We start from the raw sequence: 16,183 nt of genomic DNA, 5'->3' as shown, positions 1-16,183 counted from the left end.
ATTTCCCCCCAATACCATGCTGTTTTTCTTACTGTAGTTTTGTAGTGTAACTTGAAGTCTAGAATTGTAATGCATCCTGTTTTGCTCTTGTTGCTCCAGATTCTTTGGCTATCTTGTATCTCTTCGAATTCCATATATAAAATTTAGAATTGTGTCTAATTCTGTAAAAAATGCCAATGGTATTTTGATTGGGAATGCATTTAAATCTAAATATGATTTTTGGTAATACAGACATATTGATAACATTGGTTCTGCTCATCTAAGAACAGGAGATGTCTTTCCATTTTCTAGTGTTCTCTTCAATCTCTTTTGTCAGAGTTTTACAGTTTTTATTACAGAAGTTTTTTTCTTTCCTTTTTTTGTTTTCTTGAGACTGGGTCTCTCTATGAAGGTCAGGCTGGCCTTAAGCTCACTTTGTAGCCTAGACTGGTCTCGAACTCACAACAATCCTCCTGCTTCTGCCTCCCAAGTGCTGGGATTACAGGTGTGAGTCACCACGTTTGGCTTCATTTCTTTCTTTAGGTTAATTCCTAGGTATTAAATTTTTTTTTCTTTTTTTTAAAATGTTTAATTTTTATCAGTACCAGGGATCAAATTCATGACCGCTTGCTTGCAAGACAGGTGCTTATGCTGCTGAGCTAAATCCCCAGCCCTTAGGTATTTAATTTTTGAAGCTACTGTGAATGGGGTTGTTTCCCAATTTCTTTTTTGATGGGTTCATTGTTGGTATGTAGGAACACTGTTGTTTTTGTGTGCTGATTTTTATTCCTACCACTTTGCTGAAATTTTTTTAGTTCTAAGCATCTTGTGGAGTCTTTCTTTCTTTCTTTCTTTCTTTCCTTCTTTCTTTCTTTCTTTCTTTTTTTGTTCCAGAGATTGAACTCATGACATTGTACTTGCCAGGCAGGTGCTTAGGCTGCTGAGCTAAATCCCCAGCCCTTGTGGAGTTTTCTTGATGTTTTATGCAAAGGGTTATGTCATCCACAAATAAGGAAAGTTTGGATTCTTCCTTTGCTATTCAATTCCCTTTTATTTCTTTCTCTTGCCTTATTGCTCTAGTTAAAGTTTTGTATAATATATTAAATGAGAGAGACAACCTCTTGTTACTAATTTTAGAGGGAAAGCGTTCAGTTGTCCCCCATATAGTGTGATCCCAGCAGTAGGTTTGTCAGAAGTGGCTTTTATCATTTTTTTTTTACAAGGTCTTTCTATACCTGTTTTCATAGGGTTTTATCATTAACTGATGTTGGATTTTGTCATATATGCCAAGTTATTTCCAACTGAATGTCAGACATTGTGTGTGAATATCCTTGGAGATCATTTGAGGCATGAAATAACGTTGTCTTTCTCTATAGAGCACTCATCTTGCTGCAGATGTTTAGTCATTTTACAAACCTCAGGTAACTTTCAGAGACCGTGATGGCTGGACTGGAAACTAGATTTTAGGCCTGGTGACAGCTGGTTCATTCTTAGTCTGACGGTATTTCCTTTGGAGTTTCAACCAGATCCTTGGAGGGCGGTGACTAGATTCACCTTTGGTACAGGCTGAACCCTAATTCTTGTCTTACTAGACCCATGAGTCTTTAAAAGCTCTATTGCTTGTTCTTGGATTTTTAAAATTTTAGAATTGGCCAATATCCTTTGGTGAAAAGGGACTCTAAGTACTGTGATCATCCCTCTAGGATTCTTCCCCCATCTTGACTCCACAATGCTACACTGGCCTGTCAAAGTTCTGATATCTTCAGAATGAAATATTATTTTAAAATATTTGTCTTTCCATATTTTGAGAGTCTCTGAGCCCTGACATGGGTCTTGGTTACTTTTCTCTCATGGCTGAGACAAAATACTTGACACCCAAAGTTAAGGAAGGAAAAGTTTATTTAGCTCACAGTTTGTGGAGGTTTCAGTCCATAATCTGCTTGGCCCAAGGCAGAGAGCAGCAGTTCATAGCAGCAGAAAATAGCAAAAGCAACAAGAGCAGGAAGGGAGGAGGAAGGAGAGAAGACTCTTCTGTGCCTTGTATTGTCTGAGGCTACCACCCTAGGATGGGTGTAGCACTCAGACCCGTAGTCCAGCGTTGGACCATGAATCAATCACAGACTCTAGAAGCTCGCCCCATGAGGCTTGGGGGGACATCCAGACATAAACCATAACAATTTACCTCACTATTACACATCCTGCCACTCTTTCCTCTTGACTCTTACAACCAAGCTGGTCATTGCTTTCTCTCACACAGATGAAATTCCCTCTTGCATCAGAGTCTCTGCTCTGCTTTCCACCAGAACTGATTTTCTGTCCATCCCATGAGATCCAGTCCCTCTCTCCTTTCCACTCTATATTCAAAAACTGTCGAGTTAGTGGGTCCTTCCCTGACCACAGCCCCACTTAAGCTAGTAGCCACTCTTGGCTAAGCATGGCAGCTGCCTGACCCACTCATGCTTTGTGCATGGTGCTTATCACCCCTCAAAGTTTACTTGTTGGCTTAGGGCCTGTCTCTACTCTAGGAGAAGGATAGGTATCTTATATTTCTTGTTTATTTCCTGGCACCCTGATCTGGGAGCACTGCCTGGCATGTTGAGGGTGCTTCAAACCTGTGATGAATGAATGAAAGACCTTTAAGGCTGTGGCTTGTTCTCTGGGTGGGTCCGACTCAGAGTGAAGGGGGAAGTTATTGTTTTCAGCTCAGCCAGTTTCTTTCCTTTCTACATGAGGCAATTTCCCTTGGACACCTTCCCATAACTCACATAAAGCACATGAAAGCACTTTGTGAGCAGGAAGCACCCGGAGAGTTTTGACCATGCAAGATCCAGCCATTCTGGGACTCGGCTGTTGGGATCAGGGCTGAGGTTCTGGAAAGGACCATGGTGGGAAGTCGGTCTTGGGGATTCTACTCTGAGTTTGGTCCTCCCACCACTTCCCCCCAACATTTCCTCCCTGTTGCCCGAGGGAGAATTTCCCAAGGCATGTGGCTGATGAAGAGTGGAGGGCAGTGGGTGATTCATGGGGAAGTCTGTAGGGCTGCTTGGGCTTGTGACTCACAGCTTCTCCTCTAGTGGGAAGACTTGGTGTCCATGCAGAATCTCCTGGAAGTGTCCTTTGTCTAGTGATGACCAGGGACTCCCCTCTGACCTCCCATAGCCACCTTCCTGGCATCCGCCAGGTCTATGTCTGTTGCTCAATGAAGAAGGGCGGCAAGCAGCGAGCATAGGAGGTGGGAAGGAGGTGAGGGAGAGGCGCCGTTCTCCTCCGACTGTGTACCCCTGTGGGCAGGCCTGGGCCTGTGCGCTTCTGTGTGCCCAGCCTCAGTGCAAAGGCCAGTACTGTGGGGAAGCGAGTGGCTAAATAAATGAAAACATCTCCTGGGGGGCCTACAAGACTGCATTTGGTGACATCACCATCTGTAGGGACTCAAGGCTGTGAGAGCGGGGCAGGGGACAGGATATTGAGGGATTGTCTGAAGGTAAGTCACTATTTTTTAGTCAGTTTTCCCTTGTCTTCTTCTTCTTCTTCTTCTTCTTCTTCTTCTTCTTTTTTTTTTTTTTGAGAGAAGATCTCCTTGTGTAGCTCAAACTGGCTTTAAACTCACTCACTATGTAGCCCAGAATGGCCTCTAGCTCACAGAGATCCTCCTGCCTCAGCCTCTCAAGGGCTGGAATTACATATGTGTGCTACCATGCCCAGATACTCAATCAATTTTAAGGAAGGAATAAAGTCCCCAGGACTTGTTCAAGGCCCAATCTGCTTGGCCTGGAACTGCATTCCCAAGAAGACCCCTGCACTTGTCTGGCTGTTATGCAAAACCAACCTGAGTGACAGATTTGTTTTGTGATTAGGCTTCCCACGCTGGGCACTTCATAGTGTAAATACTGTGGGACCCTGAGGCTGAGGGAGGGAATGCCCACCAAGGAAGGAAGACTGAAAAGCACCAACTTGACCCCTAGCCCCTGCCTCCTTTTAATACTATCTGTGGATATCTCACTTGGGCTGTTCTTCTTCACTGCAAGGCAGACCCAGGTCCGCTGCAGGTTGAGCTACTCTCCTTATCAGCACCACCAACAGCTAGCACTTTCTAAGCAGGAACCAAAGACTTCAGCCAGGTTGGTGTGTGCTTGTCTCTGGAGCAGGAGCTCCTTGCTGCGTGATTTTCAGGGAGTTACCTGACCTCCCTGGCATTCAGACCTGGTCATAGAAGATGGAGAAGATGAACTGAAGGACTCATACGGACCCGAGAGCTGCAGAAGGTGAGAAGCGCTATCACACTGGCCTTGCCCACAGCCCAGAGTGGGCCAGCTGGGTCCCCTCACACTGACTTCAATCCATTCATTTTACTCCAAGCTGCTTTCCCAGAAGAGGGAAAGGGCTTCGCTCCCAGTGTCTCTGGCCAGAGCGGGTGTGCAGTCTGGGCCTGCAGCTCGGGCTTCGGGGGAAGGAGAAGGCTCTCTTGTGGATCACCTGCTAGATCTAACTGCTCTTGTGTGCTTTGATGACCACTCCCCTTGGCCTGTTTGGGGGCTTGCCCCTGTCACCAGGTCCAGGAGGAGGTTACTGAGGCCAGGAGGAGCCGAGAACTGCCCTGTGCTTGGCTGAACAGTGCGGAGTTCAAGGCCTGCCCTGGCAGAGGCTTTCCACTGCTGCTAGGAACTCAAGGGTACATCTGCCGTCTCGCCGGGGCCAACATTCCTCCTTCAGGCCCAAGGAAGGGGGAAAGAGGGCCAGGTACGTGTCCTTGTGTTTTCAGTAAATCTATAAATGCTCACCATGTAGAACAGATAGGCTGGGTGTCCTGCAGTATCTATTTATTTCTTAAATAATGGATTTTTAGTCAAAGATATATATGTCCCATATTGCCCAGTCTCTCTTGCAACCAGGCACGGCCATTTGAAAAAGTCAAATCTAAAGTAGATGCAACAGTAAGATGTCTTTTTAAAGAGAGAGATGGTGATTTTCTTTGCCATTTGTTCTTACTACCTGAACTGTAGAGTGATGACTGGAATTTATGCAACCCTTTTGAACCATGAAGTGATTTTGGGAGTGATGGCAGAGTAGCAAGCAAGAAAGAAGCTGGGTACTTGGGGATGGTTGAAGGTAATTTTCCCTGACATGTTTATGACTCTAGTGATATTTTGTTTTTTGGCCTGGAAACATATTTTCAAGGAAGTTTGCAAGGTAAATGGCCTGTAAAGGGAGTAAAGAAATATTGTCTTTCTGCAGTAGAACACAGATTTGTTTTGTGACTGGAATAATAAAAATAATGCCTTTTTCCAGGGCAAACGTTGGCTGGATTTGCTAGCAGCCTCTTGTAATATTAGGGGTTTCCTAAGCTCAGTACAGCCGTCCATTCTTATGGCAAGAGTTACATACCCCCCCAGTGGGTACTTGAAACTGGGGGTAGGTAGTATCAAAGCCTGTAGACACAGTATGATTGTAAAATATGATAAATGTTTTAAAAAATCACAGTAAATGACACTTGGCTGCTCAGTGTGGTGGTACCTGCCCGTAGTCCCACCACCTTCGAGGCTGAGGCAGGAGGGTTCCTGTGAGTTCAAGGCAAGCCTGAATTACATAAAGAGACCCTGTGTCAGGAAGGAAAAAAGGAGAGAGACACACTGCCATCGATTCCTCTCAAAAGACTCCTCCTCGTTTTGAATACACGTATTCCATGATTCTCACCGCTTCCTTAAGCAGGTCTGGAAAGTTCTCAGGTGGGTCTCTAGCCCTAGATCAACTCAGGACTTTTTTGCCTTTTATGATCATTTTGACTTTGGGGAAGGGTGGGGAAGTCACACGGGCCCTGTGAGTACCACGGATGGTTTAGGAGCTTGCCTTTCTGTCGGGTGGCACGAGGCAGTTTTGTTTTGTTTAATCAAAAAGACACAAAAGGAGCCACACTGTGCTATACATAACAACGTCCTCTGTCTCTGCCCCGAGAGCCTTTTCTCTTCTGTTAGGATCGATGACACTGAGGGAGGCTCAGGTGTTAGTATGCAAGTAGGAAAAAACCAAACCACAGTTTCAGTGCTTCTAACAAACAGAGCATGTGAAGCGGAGCACAGCCCGACGGCCCTGGTGGGCTCCCTCATCCTCCTCCTAACTTCATCACAGTAAAACTTAGCTCAGGGAAACATCTGGAAGGGAGGGGAGGGCCGTGGGGAAAAGCACGTTGAGTTGGAATTAGGTCATGTGCAGGTCAGAATTCCCTGTGATGAACGCGGTCACCATCTTTACCTCAAATGACCCGGTAAGAGCTGATGAAAGAAAAATAAATAAATGATCTACGTTAAGCATCAGTTTAATGAATTGTGAGACACCAACACAGTTTCATGGATTTTTGCTTCAGGACACAGCCATGGCATGCATTATAACATCACCACTTTCAAGGACCATCGAAGGCCCCCATGCCTTTCCCAGCCGGTCTCTTCCCTTTCCACCCCAGACCACCAGGCCTGCCCTTTCTGTCACTGTAAATGTGTAGTCCTAGGTCTTATACAAATAGAATCCAATCATATTCTTTCTGGTGTGTGCTGCTGGCATCATCAAGGTAATTTATTTTATTTTATTTATTTTGGTAGCGGGGATTGAACTCATGACCTCGTGCTTGCCAGGCAGGCTCTTAATGCCACTGAGCTGCATCCCTGGCCCCATAATATAATTTTTATTTTAACCCACATATGTATCAGTAGATCTTTACATTTTTTTTAAAAAAGGATTTTAATGTTTAGAGCAGCTTTAGGGTCACAGAAAAATTGAGAGAAAGGTGAATAGGCTCCCAGTATGGCTCCTGTCCCTTTGCAGGCACTGTGTTCACTGTTTCAGTGGGAGTCTACAGTGACACACCGTTGTCACCCGACACCCACAGTTTACAGCAGGGGTCTCCTTTGGTGTTGTGGATTCCATGAGCTCTCAGAAGTGCAGGATAAAAACGTAATAATCAGCACTGCCTTAAAAATCCTCTGGGTTCCTTCTAGTCAATCTTTTCTCTCCCCAACGCTAGGAGACCTCTGATCTGTTTTTTGTTTTTGTCTTTTTGAGACAGGGTTTCACTATGCAGTTCAGGCTGGCTTTAAACTCACTTTGTAGCCCAAATTGGCCTCAAACTCACAGGAATGCTCCTGCCTCAGCCTCCCAAGTGCTGGAATTACAGGAGTGCATCACCACACCCAGTTCTGATCATTTTTTTACCTCTCCACATGTTTGCATTTTCCAAAATGCCATGTAGCTGGACTCTAACACTATGTCATCTTTTCACTTTGGCTTCTTTCACTTAGTACTATGCACTTAAGTTTCCTCTGTCTTTTCGTGACTAGACGGTTCATTTATTTTTAGTGTTGTGTGTGCTGTGGCTTAGCCACTGACCTGCTGAAGAGCATCTCAGTTGCTTCCAAGTTTCAGCAGCTGTGAATAAAGACTTCTACCAATAACTGCATGCAGGTTTCTGTGTGGACAGAAGTTTTTAATTTCCTTTAGTAAATACCACTATATCCAGTTGCTGGATTGTACGGTAGGAAAGTGCCCACCTGTCTTCCTGACAGTCTGTACCATTTTGTATCCCTGGTAGCAACAAACAGATATTCCTGTTGCTCCCCATTCTGGCCAGCATTTGGTCATTTTGGATTCTGCCCACTATGATAGGTGTATAGTGGCAGCTCACTGTTATTTTAATTTTCATTTTCCTGATTTTATATGATGTGATGCATTGGTTCATATCCTTAGGACGTGTGGATTTTTTTTTTTTTTTTGAGTTGGGGTCTTGCTGTGTAGTTCAGGTGGGCTTGAAATCTCTATGTAACCCATGTTGGCCTCAAACTTGCAGCGGTCCTCCTGCTTCAGCCTCCTGAATGCTGAGATAACAGTGTGCACCATCACAACTGGCTGTCTGGATTTTTTGCTCAGTTTTAAAGTATGTGGTTTTTCTTCTTCTTGCTGAGTTTTAAAAGTTATTTGTGTATTTTAGATAACAATTCTTTATCACAAAAAAATATATATTCTAGCATTCTATGGATAGTCTTCTCATCCTTGAATTTGATAGGCATTTTCTTATCTAAGAAATCTGTATTCCTAGGCCAGGCACTCTAGCTAATCCCAGGCTTCTGGGAGGCTGATGCAGGGGGATTATACATTTGAGCCCAACCTGAGAAAACTCAGTGACTTAGCAAGATTCTGCCTCAAAATAAAAATTTTAAAAATTAAAAATAAAAGGATTGAGATGCACCTCCGTGTGAAGACTCTGGGTTCAATCCTCAGTAAGGAAAAGAAGACTTATGCTTCTATATTCCCGTGTTGTGGAGGCCATTGTCACACTGGGCTTTTCAATCTGATTCTAGCAGTTACCTGATGCCATACTTTTCCTTAGAACCTTCTGGCAGCTTCTCATGCCCAGAATATAGCACAGTGCTCTCTGAGGCTGCTACAAGACCCTCCATGTGGTTCCTGGTAGAGAGGCTGAGAGCAAGGCCGTGGGGCCAGGTTCACACTCTGCTTGGGCAAATCATTTTACTTCTCAGTTTCTCATCTGCGCAATGGGTTAGAAGCAGAATCACCTCGTGGGTCTGCGGTGAAAGCAGAGCAGTTACTACAGTGTACACAAGGCCTGAGACACGCTCCGGAGTGGTGCCTCTTCCCCAGGAGCTGCAGTCGTCACACTGACTTGCTTTAGTCCCCTTGGTAAACTGAGCTTTTCCTCACTGCACAACATGTACATCTTCTCTGCCCAGAAAATCTAACCCTACAATAACACACATGCACTCACACACTCTCAACGACTCAAGCTTGCATTTATGTTCACGACTACACACACATTCACACATTGTTGAGCATTTACAAGCACATGCAAGAGCTCACAAAACACAATTGCATGTGCATATGTACACACACGCAGGCATGCGTATTCACATTCAAATATGTACACTCATGAATACGCACCCTTACCTGCTCACATGTGTTCACACATGCACGTGCTCACAATGCACTCATCCCCACTGCTCTGTGTGAGGCTGCCCTAGCCGGATCACTTTACCTACAATAGCTCCACTCTGCTGAGCTTTACCTTTGCTCCTTACTCTTTGGCCTGGACTGCTCCCTGCAATACTAGCTGAGCATCCAAGGGACCAGGCATGGTTCTAGGTTCAGTTCAAGGGTCACATGATTGATTGTGGCCTCTTTCTCCTGTTCTATGAGTACCTCTTGGGCAGGGCCCACTCCAACAGTGTTCATAGCTATATCCCTCAGCACTGACCCACGCCTGGAAAGTAGTAGGTGCTCAAGAAATATTGTTGGAAGCATGTGAGTGAGTGGGTGTCTTAGCAACTTTTCTTACTGAGACAAAATACTCAACATGCAAAGTTAAAGGAAGAAAGGTTTATTTCAGCTCACAGTTTGTAGAGGTTTCAGTCCAGTCAGCTAGCTCCAAAGCAAGGTGAAGACAGAGGAGAAAGAGTCCATGGTGAGCAGGCAGAAGACAGTGAAGCAGCAAGCAGCAGCAATAGTAAGAGCTGACCTGCTTTTCCCTTTTACTCCAAATAGGCTACCAACATACTGATTGGCACCATTTATTCCCACAGGTGGAGCTGCCATTACCCACCTCCTTAACTCTAGAATCACATCCTTAATCCACCTTCACACATGACTGCAGATGAGCAGGAAGCAGCCTTGCAAACTCCAGTCAGTGGCAGCTGCAGCAGGAAGGGCCTGGCTCAGATCAGAGCACAGGTGAGAGGTCTGAACTGAGACCACCACCGCCGGCCTTGCGCTCAGGTCTTGTCCAAACCTGTTGACAGGTCTCCTTTCTCTGCTTTTCTGCGGGAAGAACCATGTGGGCTCTGCTGCTGGGTGGGCTGATTCTGGAACATGTTTCTACTTTCTCTTCTCTTACCCTCGCAGCGAGTGGCCAGGCAGAATGGGGTGGAATGTGGACAGCCATGTGGCGGGAAATATTTGTGCTCCAGCATGTGGTGGTGACTGGCTTCCAGCTCTGCCCCCTCTGCTGAGCAAAGCACCTCCCCAGCAGTCCCACCTTAGACGAGAGCCCCGAGAGGCCAGCTACGAGGCTGGGCAGGGAGTCTGGAGCCTCAGGAGTCTCATATTTCTGCTGGCCTGGGAGTCTCACCAACTTGATAAGAGCAGGCAGGGGGCAGTTTTATTGGATCTGAGGAGTTGCCAGCAGTGTGAAAATAGTTTGAAAATCTCGGTCTCTGTCTATCAAGAAATCCCAGTCACCAACAGCAAGAAGCAAGTTTAACAAAAATATTTTTGGAGTTAATGAGGGAAACATGGAGGAAAACAGGCATAAAGGTAGAAAAGACATGGAGACACAGCCTGGAGGATGCAGGTGGAAGACTGGATGTTCCGGCAGGGAACAGGCTGCTGGATGTGAGGCTGCAAAGAGTGTAAACACTGGTGACCAGTGTAGGTGGCAGGGAGGATGTGCTTGTCTGAGCACTGGTAACATGGGTGGATGCCTTGCTCTTAGGGACAGAGGGGAGCGGCGTTCCCTGGTGTGGGGCAGGGACAGGCCTGGGAGAAGGCTGCGGGATCTGGGCCTAGCAGCTGACCTGTGCAGGCTGGGTGGAAGCTGACCTCCTCTGTGTCCTCCTCGGCTGGCCAGCACAGCAGTGCTCATGGTCATTTAAGGTGCTGTCCAGCCGAGCAAGCTCATTAGGTGGCAGGCCATCTGGGGCGACATGGTGCAGGCCTTTCAGGGGGGCAGTGGAAGCTATTTTTAGTGGCCTGGGCTAAATCCCAAATCCTGCTGACTATTCCTGGCTCCAAAAGATCGCCCTGAAGGATGTGGAAAATTTTCATGTCAAGAATGTCTGGTTTCCCTTTGGCGAGGCAAGGGCAGAGTGGAGAGGCTGGGATGAAGGCCCCGAGGCCCACGGGCCCATGCTGAGAGCACGCAGTGGCCCTCTTCCCTCAGGAGAAGTAGCATGGACTCTACAGGGATCAGTCTCACTATAGGTGACTGTCCTGGCTTTGGTGCTGAGGTCCCACATCCAGAAAACCCTTCAGAGTTGCTCACCCCTTTCATTACCATAGAGCCTAGAATCTAAATTACAATAACAATAAATCCCACTTTTGGAATGTTTATGACAACACAATGCGGTAGATGCTGCTATCACTTCCATTTCACACAAGAGGAAACTGAGGCACGTAGAGGCGCTGCCACTGGCCAGCTTCTTGGCAGTTTCAGCTAGCAGAGTGATGCAGCTGGCATCTGACCCACAGTGTTCTGGTGCCAGGGAAAGAAGGCCTTTGAAACCTGGGTGTAGCCATTTCCCTGAAAGACGTGCAGCTTGGGGTCAAAGGTGTGGATTTGGCTAGGCTGTCACGAGACTTAAGTGAGGCGTATCCTTAACATGCTGCGTGCTGCCCTACACGGACAGGAGCCCGGAGATCCCAGCTCCGCTCCCCACTGCATGTCTCTGTTGGGGATGTCCAACAACACTGGGGTCCCCTTTGCTAGTCCTGCGGTTGCCCCTTGTTATCAGAAGGCCCCTGAATTGCTGCTCTCTGGAGTTTCCTTGGCAGGCCATGAGGGAGGGAAGCGACATGGTGCAGAGAAGAGGAACAGGGGCTTGCAGTCCCCGAGGCCAGTGGAGTCCTATGCCCCTCGGGCGCCGCTGTCCTTGCTGTAGAATGGGCCTCAAAAAGCTCTGGAAGGTTGAGGGCTGTGGTGGGCCCTGGCGGGAGGGGGCCCCATCACCGGTGGCCCGCTGGGACGGGGTGCGGAGGTGCGGACGTGCGTGTGTGGCCCGGCACGAAAGGAATGCGCGCTGGCCCAGGCGGGGACGCTCCGTTCCTTCCGCAGCCCGCGTCACCGCCAGCGCTGAGCAGGAAGGGCGGGCGCCTCGCGTCCCAGAGGCGCGCTCTGGGCTGGGGAAGCAGCCGAACAATAGGGCTGCTCCGCGGGCTGCAGGGGCTGCACCGCGACCCTCCCTTGGGTGTGTGTCGGTGGGGGGGGGGGGCAGAGGGCCGAGCTTCCCGGGCATGGATCCTCCTCATGGGAGCTGTGGGCCAGGGAGGGCTGCAATATCTCAGCCCTTGTTACCCTGGGAGGCCGGCTCTGGCACCAGTTGCCCAGGCGGGCCCCGCTGGCATCTGCCACCTCCCAGCAGTGGGGTTGGATGGAGGGTGTGGCCCTGAGAGAGGCAGGAAGTCTTGCTGTGTGCTGGATTCAGCCTTCGTGCAGAAAGCCTGCATGTGCACACAGCTTTCAAGGAGAGCATGACCTTTCCCAGAAGAGGACAAGGGTGAGGGTGAGGGTGTGAGTGGGTGGTGCCCAGGGTGCCGATTGTACCACTGGGGAGACAGAAGCATCCAGGAACACGACCACACATGCTGCAGGCACCTAGTCAATGTATCAGAAAGAATTTAAACTTCTAAATGAAGGGAAAGAATCATAATTCATTCTGCCTTTCTCGTATATGTGATATCTCCAGATAATCCAATGGTGACAGACTTATTCTTGCTCAAAAGTGTAAAGGGGATGATAGAGGCTTATTGTTCCACCTCTAATAAATTAATGCACTGGGGATTGGGTGGCTGTGGCTGTTAGTATCACAAAAAGATACTAAACAGGTGCTCTGATCCTGGAGATAGAGGAACACGGTCTCACCTATGAAGGAATCTTGCCAAACCTTCAATGTGAATCTGATCAAGCCCTTAAATTCAACTAATGGAGCTACAGGGGACAGAGGAACATGTTGCATATCACTAGGAGAATGCATTGTATTCAGTACACTCTAGATATGGATGCTAGAAACACAGCTAGTTTCTTCTACATAGTAATTGCAAGAAAACAACAATGACAGAAACAATAAGTAAAGAAATAGGTGGGAAATCTAGAAAGGGAGACTTAGAAACATTTCAGTCTCTTATTAGGACTTTGAGTGGAAAACGTCAGATAAATGAAAACCATTAGAAGATAATCAGGAAATTGAAATAGAGCCTTAAACCTGTCTGGTGCTTGTTCTGTCTTGAATCCCTGTTCCCAGATGGGATGCTTGGAATCAGATTGCTTTGAGGGTCCTGACTTAGTGTAAAAGAGGGACACCTCAGGGCACTGATCCCTACACAGGAAGGGCCACATGGCCTCAGGGAGTTTGTGGAAGGAGGGAGCCAGGGAGGAGGGAGAGATGGCTCTGTGCTATGCTCTGCACTCAGGGTCATCTTTTTTTAGTGCATGCATCTTGTAGGTAGCCAGGATCTGATCTTTTTGTCCCATCAGCCCAGAACCTGGTGTTTAAAATTAGCCTCCTTGAGCCAGGGATGCTGTGATCCTGCTGCCCCAGCAACCGTGTCAACAACAGCTCCTGTTGCTGGGACACAGAGTATGTGCCAGAATCTGGTGGCTTAGCAGGGCTGACATGTCACCCCTGGGAGGACAAGGCCTCCCTGGGGGTTCAGCCCCACTGGGATTCAGCAGTGGTCTGCTCTGGCCAAGACCTTGTCCTGACGGCACACTGGTGCCAGGACTCCAGACTGGCTCTCTGTTGCTCACCCTGTGGTCACTTCTTGAGATGGTCCTTCCATCGCCAAGATAGAGAAAGTTATACTGTATCCTACATGGGGGTTTTACAAAGTTTATATCTGAGTTGCTTTCATTTTAACAAGTCAGATCACGCCTATGACAGAAGATTCAAAGTATCGAAGGATCCTGAGATGAGTGGCTTTTCCCATCTGCCTCCAGTCTCCTCCTCCTTCACGCAGGAAACTGATATAATCAGTGTCTCACATCATTCCAGAATGTTCTGGCTAGCCTTTCTCAGTGATCTTTGAAGAGAGACCTAGACCTCAGTACACCGCAGTATCTGTGGCCTGTTGAGGAATAAGCCACTCTACTCTGCATTTGAGAGCTACCAGTTATGCGACTCCACTAGGCAAAGTGAGATCTTGGGCAAACACTTTCTGTGGAATATGTCCTGACTCCACACTGGTCCACTGCACAAGCTGCCTCATATCTTTCCTTTCTCTCTTCTTTATCTTGGAGAATGATTTATTATGAGGTGCTGATGGCTGCCTCTGTCTTCCAGCTGTGTGGTGCCCACCATCTACATGGGTTGTAGTTGATTTATGTTTCTTTTGATGGGTGGGGAGGTTGTTTTTAGTCTTTGCTTTTATTCACAGTGCTTCTGCATAGATTCTCAAGCCCACGCATGAGGGTATCTGTGGAAATGAATTCCTACAGGACCAGCACCTTATTAATTTGTACCAGATGTGGTCCTAGAACCCTGGCTTCTGTGAGCAAAGACAAAAATGGGTCACAGTTAGTCTGGAAGGAACCTGACCCATGTTCTTTGCAAAAACTGCAAAGTTAGGAGACCTCAACAGGAATTCCAGACATGCAGGAAAGAGAGTGAACAGTTGCTGTGGGCCTGTTACAGGCTAGGCATTTCCTATTATCTTATCTAATTTTGACACAAGATCCGTGTGCTGGATACCTGTACCTATTTTATTACAGCAGCTCAGAGAGAGTAAATTACTTGTCTCAGTGCACACAGCAGGTAAGTGGCCAAACAGATTTGAAGTTAAGCGAGCTTGAGCTTGAGCCTAAAGCCTATACACTTTTTGCTCCATCACTGAATCCAGGGTCAGGCAGGGGTGTGGCCCACTTCCAGAGGGCATCGTTCACAGGGCAGTGTGGGTGCTCAGCACCCCCGGGCATCGGGCAATGAGCAGTCACTGCACGCGGCAGCCCCATCCGGGTGCCCACACTGCTTTCAATAGCAGTCAGTGCCTTCAAGAGTGTGGGACAGTAAAGCAGCTGATTCCGGGTTCTTTCCTTCACTCCTTTGTTAGCAAGTTACCAGCAGACAGTAATAACACCAGAGCAGAGAGGGCGTCTGTGTCAAGCCTGCTAGTGATCTCAGCCCCTGGGACCTGGAGGTGTCCTGCGATGGTGGAGGAGGCGAGGAGCTTCTGGGGCTAGGGATCTAGGAAGGTTTTTTGCAGGAGAGAGAACCGGGCTGGGTGCTGCAGTGAGAGCCTGCCGGGTGGGAGTGGGTGAGGGGGGAGCCTGCAGAAAGCTAGGGCAGGGCAGGCAGAGGCACAGGTGTGGTCTGGGCAGAGCTGCGAATGGGCCAGGGGAGCCGGGCAGGGAGTGTGGGTGATGTGCCGGGGGTGGCAGGGGCTGGGCAGGCATACCGGGGCCTTGAGCGCGTGAGTGAGGGAGCACAGGGGGAGCCTCCAGCCTGTCCCTGTGTGCAACTTCTGCTCCGGCTGCGTGGCCTTGGAGCTCTCACGGGCTCGCTGTGGCACACAGTAAGGCAGGGGCTGCGCTGAGAGCCCCTGGAGGGGTCCCTGGGAGCCAGTGTGTGACAGAGCCCTGGCACACGGTGCCTCTGCCGCCTTGGCCTGTGCGCGCCCCTGGTGTGCCACGACGCTCCCGCCTGGGCCCGGCCCAGCCAGCTGACCTGGGAACTCCCTAGGTGTGGATGGGGGCACAGCAGGCTGGGGCAAAGACTGGCTGGCTCTGCCGGTCCAGCCACTGCTGGGCTGGGCCTGCGGACCGGACCATGGGGACACTCCTTGCTGCCACCCCTGGGGGATCAGCCCCCTCCTGTGGGGGTGGGGGTGGGGAGCAGGCAGCGGGGGCTGGGGTGAGGCCAAACCCTTTACAGTGTCCTCACCTCTGAGCGACCTTGTTTCCACGGCCTGGGTGAGGAGACCCATGTTCCTGGTTTGCACAAGTAAGAAGAAGTTTCAAGTCTGAGACCATCCATTCTCCATGTGTCCTTCAGGCTTGAGTAGAAGTAGGCACCATTGATGTAGGTACCCTTCTAAGCTTAAGATAAAGGCTGTACTCGAGGATACCTCTTTCATTGGCAGCTTCTTGCACTTTAGCTCCTGTGTTGCCTATTTCAGGTCTCCGTAACTTTACCTAGACTAGTCTTTCTGCCTGGAATGCCCGTCCTTCTCTGTCTACCTGGCAAACTCTTACTCATCCACCAAAACCCGGATTAGGGAACACCTTCTGCCAGAAGCTGCCCATGATTTTGCTCTAGGCGGAACCATCCCTGTTCCCTCTAGACCATCTGTGCCCCTTTGTAACAACCGGCTAGTGTATTCCCTTTACAGTGACCTGAGATTACCTAGAGGTTTGTCTCTCCCGGACTAAAAGATGAACAGCCTAAGGGCAGGACTATTGTTTAACTCTGGAACCTCAGCCTTCTCCGTGCACTCAGTACAG

The sequence above is a fragment of the Cavia porcellus genome, unplaced genomic scaffold (assembly GCF_034190915.1).
Source record: "Cavia porcellus strain 051 isolate PalLab524CR breed Dunkin Hartley unplaced genomic scaffold, mCavPor4.1 scaffold_19, whole genome shotgun sequence".
Taxonomy (NCBI): domain Eukaryota; kingdom Metazoa; phylum Chordata; class Mammalia; order Rodentia; family Caviidae; genus Cavia; species Cavia porcellus.
This window is presented reverse-complemented; position numbering follows the sequence as displayed.